The sequence below is a fragment of the Podarcis vaucheri genome, assembly GCF_965113315.1.
Source record: "Podarcis vaucheri genome assembly, chromosome: 4".
In the NCBI taxonomy this organism is placed as follows: domain Eukaryota; kingdom Metazoa; phylum Chordata; class Lepidosauria; order Squamata; family Lacertidae; genus Podarcis; species Podarcis vaucheri.
The window spans coordinates 96,194,713-96,208,616 of record NC_138762.1 but is presented as its reverse complement, the minus strand read 5'-3'; positions in this window follow the sequence as shown (position 1 = coordinate 96,208,616).

Genomic DNA, 13,904 nt, shown 5'->3' with positions numbered 1-13,904 from the left:
AAAATCCCTAAGCCCCGAGGTCACAATTTCAGGAAAATTCTGACTTTTGGCAATTCACTCAAAAATGGTGCCAAACGCTTGCAAATTCTCGCTTGAAAGGTGGCAGTCGAAACAGAAGTCCTTTAATCACAGGACAAAAAATCAGCCTTCGAAAACTTAACCGGCAGAAATTTGTTTTTTGAAAAAATCCCTAAGCCCCGGGGGTCACAATTTCAGAAAAACCTGACTTTTGGCAATTCACTCAAAAATGGTGCCAAACGCTTGCAAATGCTCCCCTGAAAGGTTTGGCAGTCGAAACAGAAGGCTTTTAATCACACGGGACGAAATCAGCCCTCGAAAACTTAACCGGCGGAAAAACATTTTTCTGAAAAAACCCCTAAACCCCGGGGTCACAATTTCAGCAAAAATCTGACTTTTGGCAATTCACTCAAAAATGGTTCCAAACGTTTGCAAATGCGCCCCTGAAAGGTTTGGCAGTCGAAACAGAAGTCCTTTTATCACAAGACAAGAAATCAGCCCTCAAAACCTAACTGGCGGAAAAACATTTTTTTGAAAAAATCCCTAAGCCCCGAGGTCACAATTTCAGCAAAAATCTGACTTTTGGCAATTCACTCAAAAATGGTGCCAAACGCTTGCAAATGCTCGCTTGAAAGGTTTGGCAGTCGAAACAGAAGTCCTTTTATCACAGGATAAAAAATCAGCCCTCGAAAACTTAACCGGCAGAAATTTGTTTTTTGAAAAAATCCCTAAGCCCCGGGGGTCACAATTTCAGCAAAAATCTGACTTTTGGCAATTCACTCAAAAATGGTGCCAAACGCTTGCAAATGCTCCCCTGAAAGGTTTGGCAGTCGAAACAGAAGGCTTTTAATCACATGGGACGAAATAAGCCCTCAAAAACTTATCCGGCGGAAAAACATTTTTTTGAAAAAATCCCTAAGCCCCGGGGTCACAATTTCAGGAAAATTCTGACTTTTGGCAATTCACTCAAAAATGGTGCCAAACGCTTGCAAATGCTCCCCTGAAAGGTTTGGCAGTCGAAACAGAAGTCCTTTTTTCACAGGACAAGAAATCAGCCCTCAAAAACTTAACCGGCGGAAAAACATTTTTTTGAAAAAATCCCTAATCCCCAGGGGTCACAATTTCAGCAAAAATCTGACTTTTGGCAATTCACTCAAAAATGGTGCCAAACGCTTGCAAATGCTCGCTTGAAAGGTTTGGCCATCGAAACAGAAGGCTTTTAATCGCACGGGACGAAATTAGCCCTCAAAAACTTAACCGGCGGAAAAACATTTTTTTGAAAAAATCCCTAAGCCCCGGGGTCACAATTTCAGCAAAAAACTGACTTTTGGAAATTCACTCAAAAATTGTGCCAAACGCTTGCAAATGCTCCCCTGAAAGGTTTGGCAGCCGAAACAGAAGTCCTTTTATCACAAGACAAGAAATCAGCCCTCAAAACCTAACTGGCGGAAAAACATTTTTTTGAAAAAATCCCTAAGCCCCGGGGTCACAATTTCAGCAAAAAACTGACTTTTGGCAATTCACTCAAAAATGGTGCCAAACGCTTGCAAATTCTCGCTTGAAAGGTTTGGCAGTCGAAACAGAAGTCCTTTTATCACAGGACAAAAAATCAGCCCTCGAAAACTTAACCGGCAGAAATTTGTTTTTTGAAAAAATCCCTAAGCCCCGGGTTCACAATTTCACGAAAATTCTGACTTTTGGCAATTCACTCAAAAATGGTGCCAAACGATTGCAAATGCTCCCCTGAAAGGTTTGGCAGCCGAAACAGAAGTCCTTTTATCACAAGACAAGAAATCAGCCCTCAAAACCTAACTGGCGGAAAAACATTTTTTTGAAAAAATCCCTAAGCCCCGGGGTCACAATTTCAGCAAAAAACTGACTTTTGGCAATTCACTCAAAAATTGTGCCAAACGATTGCAAATGCTCCCCTGAAAGGTTTGGCAGTCGAAACAGAAGTCATTTTATCACAGGACAAGAAATCAGCCCTCAAAAACTTAACCGGCGGAAAAACATTTTTTTGAAAAAATCCCTAAGCCCCAGGGTCACAATTTCAGCAAAATTCTGACTTTTCGCAATTCACTCAAAAATGGTGCCAAACGCTTGCAAATGCGCCCCTGAAAGGTTTGGCAGTCGAAACAGAAGTCCTTTTATCACAAGACAAGAAATCAGCCCTCAAAAACTTAACCGGCGGAAAAACATTTTTTTGAAAAAATCCCTAAGCCCCGGGGTCACAATTTCAGCAAAAATCTGACTTTTGGCAATTCACTCAAAAATTGTGCCAAACGCTTCCAAATGCTCCCCTGAAAGGTTTGGCAGTCGAAACAGAAGTCCTTTTATCACAGGACAAAAAATGAGCCCTCAAAAACTTAACTGGCGGAAATTTGTTTTTTTAAAAAATCCCTAAGCCCCGGGGTCACAATTTCAGCAAAAATCTGACTTTTGGCAATTCACTCAAAAATGGTGCCAAACGCTTGCAAATGCTCCCCTGAAAGGTTTGGCAGTCGAAGCAGAAGGCTTTTAATCACAGGACAAAAAATCAGCCCTCGAAAACTTAACCGGCGGAAAAACATTTTTTTGAAAAAATCCCTAAGCCCCGGGGTCACAATTTCAGCAAAAATCTGACTTTTGGCAATTCACTCAAAAATGGTGCCAAACGCTTGCAAATTCTCGCTTGAAAGGTTTGGCAGTCGAAACAGAAGTCCTTTTATCACAGGACAAAAAATCAGCCCTCGAAAACTTAACCGGCGGAAATTTATTTTTGAAAAAAACCCTAAGCCCCGGGGTCACAATTTCAGGAAAAATCTGACTTTTCGCAATTCACTCAAAAATGGTGCCAAACGCTTGGAAATGCTTGCTTGAAAGGTTTGGCAATCGAAACAGAAGGCTTTTAATCACACGGGACGAAATCAGCCCTCGAAAACTTAACCGGTGGAAATTTGTTTTTTGAAAAAATCCCTAAGCCCTGGGGTCACAATTTCAGCAAAAAACTGACTTTTGGAAATTCACTCAAAAATTGTGCCAAACGCTTGCAAATGCTCCCCTGAAAGGTTTGGCAGCCGAAACAGAAGTCCTTTTATCACAAGACAAGAAATCAGCCCTCAAAACCTAACTGGCGGAAAAACATTTTTTTGAAAAAATCCCTAAGCCCCGGGGTCACAATTTCAGCAAAAAACTGACTTTTGGCAATTCACTCAAAAATGGTGCCAAACGCTTGCAAATTCTCGCTTGAAAGGTTTGGCAGTCGAAACAGAAGTCCTTTTATCACAGGACAAAAAATCAGCCCTCGAAAACTTAACCGGCAGAAATTTGTTTTTTGAAAAAATCCCTAAGCCCCGGGTTCACAATTTCACGAAAATTCTGACTTTTGGCAATTCACTCAAAAATGGTGCCAAACGATTGCAAATGCTCCCCTGAAAGGTTTGGCAGCCGAAACAGAAGTCCTTTTATCACAAGACAAGAAATCAGCCCTCAAAACCTAACTGGCGGAAAAACATTTTTTTGAAAAAATCCCTAAGCCCCGGGGTCACAATTTCAGCAAAAAACTGACTTTTGGCAATTCACTCAAAAATTGTGCCAAACGATTGCAAATGCTCCCCTGAAAGGTTTGGCAGTCGAAACAGAAGTCATTTTATCACAGGACAAGAAATCAGCCCTCAAAAACTTAACCGGCGGAAAAACATTTTTTTGAAAAAATCCCTAAGCCCCAGGGTCACAATTTCAGCAAAATTCTGACTTTTCGCAATTCACTCAAAAATGGTGCCAAACGCTTGCAAATGCGCCCCTGAAAGGTTTGGCAGTCGAAACAGAAGTCCTTTTATCACAAGACAAGAAATCAGCCCTCAAAAACTTAACCGGCGGAAAAACATTTTTTTGAAAAAATCCCTAAGCCCCGGGGTCACAATTTCAGCAAAAATCTGACTTTTGGCAATTCACTCAAAAATTGTGCCAAACGCTTCCAAATGCTCCCCTGAAAGGTTTGGCAGTCGAAACAGAAGTCCTTTTATCACAGGACAAAAAATGAGCCCTCAAAAACTTAACTGGCGGAAATTTGTTTTTTTAAAAAATCCCTAAGCCCCGGGGTCACAATTTCAGCAAAAATCTGACTTTTGGCAATTCACTCAAAAATGGTGCCAAACGCTTGCAAATGCTCCCCTGAAAGGTTTGGCAGTCGAAGCAGAAGGCTTTTAATCACAGGACAAAAAATCAGCCCTCGAAAACTTAACCGGCGGAAAAACATTTTTTTGAAAAAATCCCTAAGCCCCGGGGTCACAATTTCAGCAAAAATCTGACTTTTGGCAATTCACTCAAAAATGGTGCCAAACGCTTGCAAATTCTCGCTTGAAAGGTTTGGCAGTCGAAACAGAAGTCCTTTTATCACAGGACAAAAAATCAGCCCTCGAAAACTTAACCGGCGGAAAATTATTTTTGAAAAAAACCCTAAGCCCCGGGGTCACAATTTCAGGAAAAATCTGACTTTTCGCAATTCACTCAAAAATGGTGCCAAACGCTTGGAAATGCTTGCTTGAAAGGTTTGGCAATCGAAACAGAAGGCTTTTAATCACACGGGACGAAATCAGCCCTCGAAAACTTAACCGGTGGAAATTTGTTTTTTGAAAAAATCCCTAAGCCCTGGGGTCACAATTTCAGCAAAAATCAGACTTTTGGCAATTCACTCAAAAACGGTGCCAAACGCTTGCAAATGCTCGCTTGAAAGGTTTGGCAGTCGAAACAGAAGTCCTTTTATCACAGGACAAAAAATGAGCCCTCAAAAACTTAACTGGCGGAAATTTGTTTTTTAAAAAAATCCCTAAGCCCCGGGGTCACAATTTCAGCAAAAATCTGACTTTTGGCAATTCACTCAAAAATGGTGCAAAACGCTTGGAAATGCTCGCTTGAAAGGTTTGGCAATCGAAACAGAAGGCTTTTTATCACAGGACAAGAAATCAGCCCTCAAAAACTTAACCGGCGAAAAAACATTTTTCTGAAAAAATCCCTAAGCCCCGGGGTCACAATTTCAGGAAAATTCTGACTTTTGGCAATTCACTCAAAAATGGTGCCAAACGATTGCAAATGCTCCCCTGAAAGGTTTGGCAGTCGAAACAGAAGTCCTTTTATCACAAGACAAGAAATCAGCCCTCAAAACCTAAATGGCGGAAAAACATTTTTTTGAAAAAATCCCTAAGCCCCGGGGTCACAATTTCAGGAAAATTCTGACTTTTGGCAATTCACTCAAAAATGGTGCCAAACGCTTGCAAATGCTCCCCTGAAAGGTTTGGCAGTCGAAACAGAAGCCCTTTTATCACAGGACAAAAAAATCAGCCCTCAAAAACTTAACCGGCCGAAATTTGTTTTTTGAAAAAATCCCTAAGCCCCGGGGTCACAATTTCAGCAAAAATCTGTATTTTGGCAATTCACTCAAAAATGGTGCAAAACGCTTGGAAATGCTCGCCTGAAAGGTTTGGCAGTCGAAACAGAAGTCTTTTTATCACAGGACAAGAAATCAGCCCTCAAAAACTTAACCGGCGGAAAAACATTTTTTTGAAAAAATCCCTAATCCCCGGGGTCACAATTTCAGGAAAAATCTGACTTTTGGCAATTCACTCAAAAACGGTGCCAAACGCTTGCAAATGCTCGCTTGAAAGGTTTGGCACTCGAAACAGAAGTCCTTTTATCACAGGACAAAAAAATCACCCCTCAAAAACTTAACCGGCCGAAATTTGTTTTTTGAAAAAATCCCTAAGCCCCGGGGTCACAATTTCAGCAAAAATCTGTATTTTGGCAATTCATTCAAAAATGGTGCAAAACGCCTGGAAATGCTCCCCTGAAAGGTTTGGCAGTCGAAACAGAAGTCCTTTTATCACAGGACAAGAAATCAGCCCTCAAAAACTTAACCGGCGGAAAAACATTTTTTTGAAAAAATCCCTAAGCCCCGGGGTCACAATTTCAGCAAAAATCTGACTTTTGGCAATTCACTCAAAAATGGTGCCAAACGCTTGCAAATGCTCCCCTGAAAGGTTTGGCAGTCGAAACAGAAGGCTTTTAATCACACGGGACGGAATAAGCCCTCAAAAACTTAACTGGCGGAAATTTGTTTTTTTAAAAAATCCCTAAGCCCCGGGGTCACAATTTCAGCAAAAAACTGACTTTTGGCAATTCACTCAAAAATTGTGCCAAACGCTTGCAAATGCTCCCATGAAAGGTTTGGCAGTCGAAACAGAAGTCCTTTTATCACAGGACAAAAAATCAGCCCTCGAAAACTTAACCGGCGGAAAAACATTTTTTTTAAAAAAATTCCTAATCCCCAGGGTAACAATTTCAGGAAAAATCTGACGTTTGGCAATTAACTCAAAAACGGTGCCAAACGCTTGCAAATGCTCGCTTGAAAGGTTTGGCAGTCGAAACAGAAGTCCTTTTATCACAGGACAAAAAAATCAGCCCTCAAAAACATAACCGGCAGAAAAACATTTTTTTTGAAAAAATCCCTAATCCCCGGGGTCACAATTTCAGGAAAAATCTGACTTTTGGCAATTCCCTCAAAAACGGTGCCAAACGCTTGCAAATGCTCGCTTGAAAGGTTTGGCACTCGAAACAGAAGTCCTTTTATCACAGGACAAGAAATCAGCCCTCAAAAACTTAACCGGCGGAAAAACATTTTTTTGAAAAAATCCCTAAGCCCCGGGGTCACAATTTCAGCAAAAATCTGACTTTTGGCAATTCACTCAAAAATGGTGCCAAACGCTTGCAAATGCTCCCCTGAAAGGTTTGGCAGTCGAAACAGAAGGCTTTTAATCACACGGGACGGAATAAGCCCTCAAAAACTTAACTGGCGGAAATTTGTTTTTTTAAAAAATCCCTAAGCCCCGGGGTCACAATTTCAGCAAAAAACTGACTTTTGGCAATTCACTCAAAAATTGTGCCAAACGCTTGCAAATGCTCCCATGAAAGGTTTGGCAGTCGAAACAGAAGTCCTTTTATCACAGGACAAAAAATCAGCCCTCGAAAACTTAACCGGCGGAAATTTATTTTTGAAAAAATCCCTAAGCCCCGGGGTCACAATTTCAGGAAAAATCTGACTTTTCGCAATTCACTCAAAAATGGTGCCAAACGCTTGGAAATGCTTGCTTGAAAGTTTGGCAATCGAAACAGAAGGCTTTTAATCACACGGGACAAAATCAGCCCTCGAAAACTTAACCGGCGGAAATTTGTTTTTTGAAAAAATCCCTAAGCCCCGGGGTCACAATTTCAGCAAAAATCTGACTTTTGGCAATTCACTCAAAAATGGTGTCAAATGCTTGCAAATGCTCCCCTGAAAGGTTTGGCAGTCGAAACAGAAGGCTTTTTATCACAGGACAAGAAATCAGCCCTCCAAAACCTAACCGGCGGAAAAACATTTTTTTTGAAAAAATCCCTAATCCCCGGGGTAACAATTTCAGGAAAAATCTGACTTTTGGCAATTCACTCAAAAACGGTGCCAAACGCTTGCAAATGCTCGCTTGAAAGGTTTGGCACTCGAAACAGAAGTCCTTTTATCACAGGACCAAAAAATCACCCCTCAAAAACTTAACCGGCCGAAATTTGTTTTTTGAAAAAATCCCTAAGCCCCGGGGTCACAATTTCAGCAAAAATCTGTATTTTGGCAATTCACTCAAAAATGGTGCAAAACGCTTGGAAATGCTCCCCTGAAAGGTTTGGCAGTCGAAACAGAACTCCTTTTATCACAGGACAAGAAATCAGCCCTCAAAAACTTAACCCGCGGAAAAACATTTTTTTGAAAAAATCCCTAAGCCCCGGGGTGACAATTTCAGGAAAAGTTTGACTTTTCGCAATTCACTCAAAAATGGTGCCAAACGCTTGCAAATGCTCCCCTGAAAGGTTTGGCAGTCGAAACAGAAGTCCTTTTATCACAGGACGAGAAATCAGCCCTCAAAAACTTAACCGGCGGAAAAACATTTTTTTGAAAAAATCCCTAAGCCCCGGGGTCACAATTTCAGCAAAAATCTGACTTTTGGCAATTCACTCAAAAATGGTGCCAAACGCTTGCAAATTCTCGCTTGAAAGGTTTGGCAGTCGAAACAGAACTCCTTTTATCACAGGACAAGAAATCAGCCCTCAAAAACTTAACCGGCGGAAAAACATTTTTTTGAAAAAATCCCTAAGCCCCGGGGTCACAATTTCAGCAAAAATCTGACTTTTGGCAATTCACTCAAAAATGGTGCCAAACGCTTGCAAATGCTCCCCTGAAAGGTTTGGCAGTCGAAACAGAAGGCTTTTAATCACACGGGACGGAATAAGCCCTCAAAAACTTAACTGGCGGAAATTTGTTTTTTTAAAAAATCCCTAAGCCCCGGGGTCACAATTTCAGCAAAAAACTGACTTTTGGCAATTCACTCAAAAATTGTGCCAAACGCTTGCAAATGCTCCCCTGAAAGGTTTGGCAGTCGAAACAGAAGTCCTTTTATCACAGGACAAAAAATCAGCCCTCGAAAACTTAACCGGCGGAAATTTATTTTTGAAAAAATCCCTAAGCCCCGGGGTCACAATTTCAGGAAAAATCTGACTTTTCGCAATTCACTCAAAAATGGTGCCAAACGCTTGGAAATGCTTGCTTGAAAGTTTGGCAATCGAAACAGAAGGCTTTTAATCACACGGGACAAAATCAGCCCTCGAAAACTTAACCGGCGGAAATTTGTTTTTTGAAAAAATCCCTAAGCCCCGGGGTCACAATTTCAGCAAAAATCTGACTTTTGGCAATTCACTCAAAAATGGTGTCAAATGCTTGCAAATGCTCCCCTGAAAGGTTTGGCAGTCGAAACAGAAGGCTTTTTATCACAGGACAAGAAATCAGCCCTCCAAAACCTAACCGGCGGAAAAACATTTTTTTTGAAAAAATCCCTAATCCCCGGGGTAACAATTTCAGGAAAAATCTGACTTTTGGCAATTCACTCAAAAACGGTGCCAAACGCTTGCAAATGCTCGCTTGAAAGGTTTGGCACTCGAAACAGAAGTCCTTTTATCACAGGACCAAAAAATCACCCCTCAAAAACTTAACCGGCCGAAATTTGTTTTTTGAAAAAATCCCTAAGCCCCGGGGTCACAATTTCAGCAAAAATCTGTATTTTGGCAATTCACTCAAAAATGGTGCAAAACGCTTGGAAATGCTCCCCTGAAAGGTTTGGCAGTCGAAACAGAACTCCTTTTATCACAGGACAAGAAATCAGCCCTCAAAAACTTAACCCGCGGAAAAACATTTTTTTGAAAAAATCCCTAAGCCCCGGGGTGACAATTTCAGGAAAAGTTTGACTTTTCGCAATTCACTCAAAAATGGTGCCAAACGCTTGCAAATGCTCCCCTGAAAGGTTTGGCAGTCGAAACAGAAGTCCTTTTATCACAGGACGAGAAATCAGCCCTCAAAAACTTAACCGGCGGAAAAACATTTTTTTGAAAAAATCCCTAAGCCCCGGGGTCACAATTTCAGCAAAAATCTGACTTTTGGCAATTCACTCAAAAATGGTGCCAAACGCTTGCAAATTCTCGCTTGAAAGGTTTGGCAGTCGAAACAGAAGTCCTTTTATCACAGGACAAAAAATCAGCCCTCGAAAACTTAACCGGCAGAAATTTGTTTTTTGAAAAAATCCCTAAGCCCCGGGGGTCACAATTTCAGCAAAAATCTGACTTTTGGCAATCCACTCAAAAATGGTGCCAAACGCTTGCAAATGCTCCCCTGAAAGGTTTGGCAGTCGAAACAGAAGGCTTTTAATCACACGGGACGAAATAAGCCCTCAAAAACTTAACTGGCGGAAATTTGTTTTTTAAAAAAATCCCTAAGCCCCGGGGTCACAATTTCAGCAAAAAACTGACTTTTGGCAATTCACTCAAAAATGGTGCCAAACGCTTGCAAATGCTCCCCTGAAAGGTTTGGCAGTCGAAACAGAAGTCCTTTTATCACAGGACAAAAAATCAGCCCTCGAAAACTTAACCGGCGGAAATTTATTTTTGAAAAAATCCCTAAGCCCCGGGGTCACAATTTCAGGAAAAATCAGACTTTTCGCAATTCACTCAAAAATGGTGCCAAACGCTTGCAAATGCTCCCCTGAAAGGTTTGGCAGTCGAAACAGAAGTCTTTTTATCACAGGACAAGAAATCAGCCCTCAAAAACTTAACCGGTGGAAAAACATTTTTTTGAAAAAATCCCTAAGCCCCGGGGTCACAATTTCAGCAAAAATCTGTATTTTGGCAATTCACTCAAAAATGGTGCAAAACGCTTGGAAATGCTCCCCTGAAAGGTTTGGCAGTCGAAACAGAACTCCTTTTATCACAGGACAAGAAATCAGCCCTCAAAAACTTAACCCGCGGAAAAACATTTTTTTTGAAAAAATCCCTAAGCCCCGGGGTCACAATTTCAGCAAAAATCTGACTTTTGGCAATTCACTCAAAAATGGTGCCAAACGCTTGCAAATGCTCCCCTGAAAGGTTTGGCAGTCGAAACAGAAGGCTTTTAATCACACGGGACGAAATAAGCCCTCAAAAACTTAACTGGCGGAAATTTGTTTTTTTAAAAAATCCCTAAGCCCCGGGGTCACAATTTCAGCAAAAAACTGACTTTTGGCAATTCACTCAAAAATTGTGCCAAACGCTTGCAAATGCTCCCCTGAAAGGTTTGGCAGTCGAAACAGAAGGCTTTTTATCACAGGACAAGAAATCAGCCCTCCAAAACCTAACCGGCGGAAAAAAATTTTTTTTGAAAAAATCCCTAATCCCCGGGGTAACAATTTCAGGAAAAATCTGACTTTTGGCAATTCACTCAAAAATGGTGCAAAACGCTTGGAAATGCTCGCTTGAAAGGTTTGGCACTCGAAACAGAACTCCTTTTATCACAGGACCAAAAAATCACCCCTCAAAAACTTAACCCGCGGAAAAACATTTTTTTGAAAAAATCCCTAAGCCACGGGGTCACAATTTCAGCAAAAATCTGACTTTTGGCAATTCACTCAAAAATGGTGCCAAACGCTTGCAAATGCTCCCCTGAAAGGTTTGGCAGTCGAAGCAGAAGGCTTTTAATCACAGGACAAAAAATCAGCCCTCGAAAACTTAACCGGCGGAAAAACATTTTTTTGAAAACATCCCTAAGCCCCGGGGTCACAATTTCAGCAAAAATCTGACTTTTGGCAATTCACTCAAAAATGGTGCCAAACGCTTGCAAATTCTCGCTTGAAAGGTTTGGCAGTCGAAACAGAAGTCCTTTTATCACAGGACAAAAAATCAGCCCTCGAAAACTTAACCGGCGGAAATTTATTTTTGAAAAAATCCCTAAGCCCCGGGGTCACAATTTCAGGAAAAATCTGACTTTTCGCAATTCACTCAAAAATGGTGCCAAACGCTTGGAAATGCTTGCTTGAAAGGTTTGGCAATCGAAACAGAAGGCTTTTAATCACACGGGACGAAATCAGCCCTCGAAAACTTAACCGGTGGAAATTTGTTTTTTGAAAAAATCCCTAAGCCCTGGGGTCACAATTTCAGCAAAAATCTGACTTTTGGCAATTCACTCAAAAATGGTGTCAAATGCTTGCAAATGCTCCCCTGAAAGGTTTGGCAGTCGAAACAGAAGGCTTTTTATCACAGGACAAGAAATCAGCCCTCAAAAACTTAACCGGCGGAAAAACATTTTTTTTAAAAAAATTCCTAATCCCCAGGGTAACAATTTCAGGAAAAATCTGACGTTTGGCAATTAACTCAAAAACGGTGCCAAACGCTTGCAAATGCTCGCTTGAAAGGTTTGGCAGTCGAAACAGAAGTCCTTTTATCACAGGACAAAAAAATCAGCCCTCAAAAACATAACCGGCAGAAAAACATTTTTTTTGAAAAAATCCCTAATCCCCGGGGTCACAATTTCAGGAAAAATCTGACTTTTGGCAATTCACTCAAAAACGGTGCCAAACGCTTGCAAATGCTCGCTTGAAAGGTTTGGCACTCGAAACAGAAGTCCTTTTATCACAGGACCAAAAAATCACCCCTCAAAAACTTAACCGGCCGAAATTTGTTTTTTGAAAAAATCCCTAAGCCCCGGGGTCACAATTTCAGCAAAAATCTGTATTTTGGCAATTCACTCAAAAATGGTGCAAAACGCTTGGAAATGCTCCCCTGAAAGGTTTGGCAGTCGAAACAGAACTCCTTTTATCACAGGACAAGAAATCAGCCCTCAAAAACTTAACCGGCGGAAATTTATTTTTGAAAAAATCCCTAAGCCCCGGGGTCACAATTTCAGGAAAAATCTGACTTTTTGCAATTCACTCAAAAATGGTGCCAAACGCTTGGAAATGCTTGCTTGAAAGTTTGGCAATCGAAACAGAAGGCTTTTAATCACACGGGACAAAATCAGCCCTCGAAAACTTAACCGGCGGAAATTTGTTTTTTGAAAAAATCCCTAAGCCCCGGGGTCACAATTTCAGCAAAAATCTGACTTTTGGCAATTCACTCAAAAATGGTGTCAAATGCTTGCAAATGCTCCCCTGAAAGGTTTGGCAGTCGAAACAGAAGGCTTTTTATCACAGGACAAGAAATCAGCCCTCCAAAACCTAACCGGCGGAAAAAAATTTTTTTTGAAAAAATCCCTAATCCCCGGGGTAACAATTTCAGGAAAAATCTGACTTTTGGCAATTCACTCAAAAATGGTGCAAAACGCTTGGAAATGCTCGCTTGAAAGGTTTGGCACTCGAAACAGAACTCCTTTTATCACAGGACCAAAAAATCACCCCTCAAAAACTTAACCCGCGGAAAAACATTTTTTTGAAAAAATCCCTAAGCCCCGGGGTCACAATTTCAGCAAAAATCTGACTTTTGGCAATTCACTCAAAAATGGTGCCAAACGCTTGCAAATGCTCCCCTGAAAGGTTTGGCAGTCGAAGCAGAAGGCTTTTAATCACAGGACAAAAAATCAGCCCTCGAAAACTTAACCGGCGGAAAAACATTTTTTTGAAAAAATCCCTAAGCCCCGGGGTCACAATTTCAGCAAAAATCTGACTTTTGGCAATTCACTCAAAAATGGTGCCAAACGCTTGCAAATTCTCGCTTGAAAGGTTTGGCAGTCGAAACAGAAGTCCTTTTATCACAGGACAAAAAATCAGCCCTCGAAAACTTAACCGGCGGAAATTTATTTTTGAAAAAATCCCTAAGCCCCGGGGTCACAATTTCAGGAAAAATCTGACTTTTCGCAATTCACTCAAAAATGGTGCCAAACGCTTGGAAATGCTTGCTTGAAAGGTTTGGCAATCGAAACAGAAGGCTTTTAATCACACGGGACGAAATCAGCCCTCGAAAACTTAACCGGTGGAAATTTGTTTTTTGAAAAAATCCCTAAGCCCTGGGGTCACAATTTCAGCAAAAATCTGACTTTTGGCAATTCACTCAAAAATGGTGTCAAATGCTTGCAAATGCTCCCCTGAAAGGTTTGGCAGTCGAAACAGAAGGCTTTTTATCACAGGACAAGAAATCAGCCCTCAAAAACTTAACCGGCGGAAAAACATTTTTTTAAAAAAAATTCCTAATCCCCAGGGTAACAATTTCAGGAAAAATCTGACGTTTGGCAATTAACTCAAAAACGGTGCCAAACGCTTGCAAATGCTCGCTTGAAAGGTTTGGCAGTCGAAACAGAAGTCCTTTTATCACAGGACAAAAAAATCAGCCCTCAAAAACATAACCGGCAGAAAAACATTTTTTTTGAAAAAATCCCTAATCCCCGGGGTCACAATTTCAGGAAAAATCTGACTTTTGGCAATTCACTCAAAAACGGTGCCAAACGCTTGCAAATGCTCGCTTGAAAGGTTTGGCACTCGAAACAGAAGTCCTTTTATCACAGGACCAAAAAATCACCCCTCAAAAACTTAACCGGC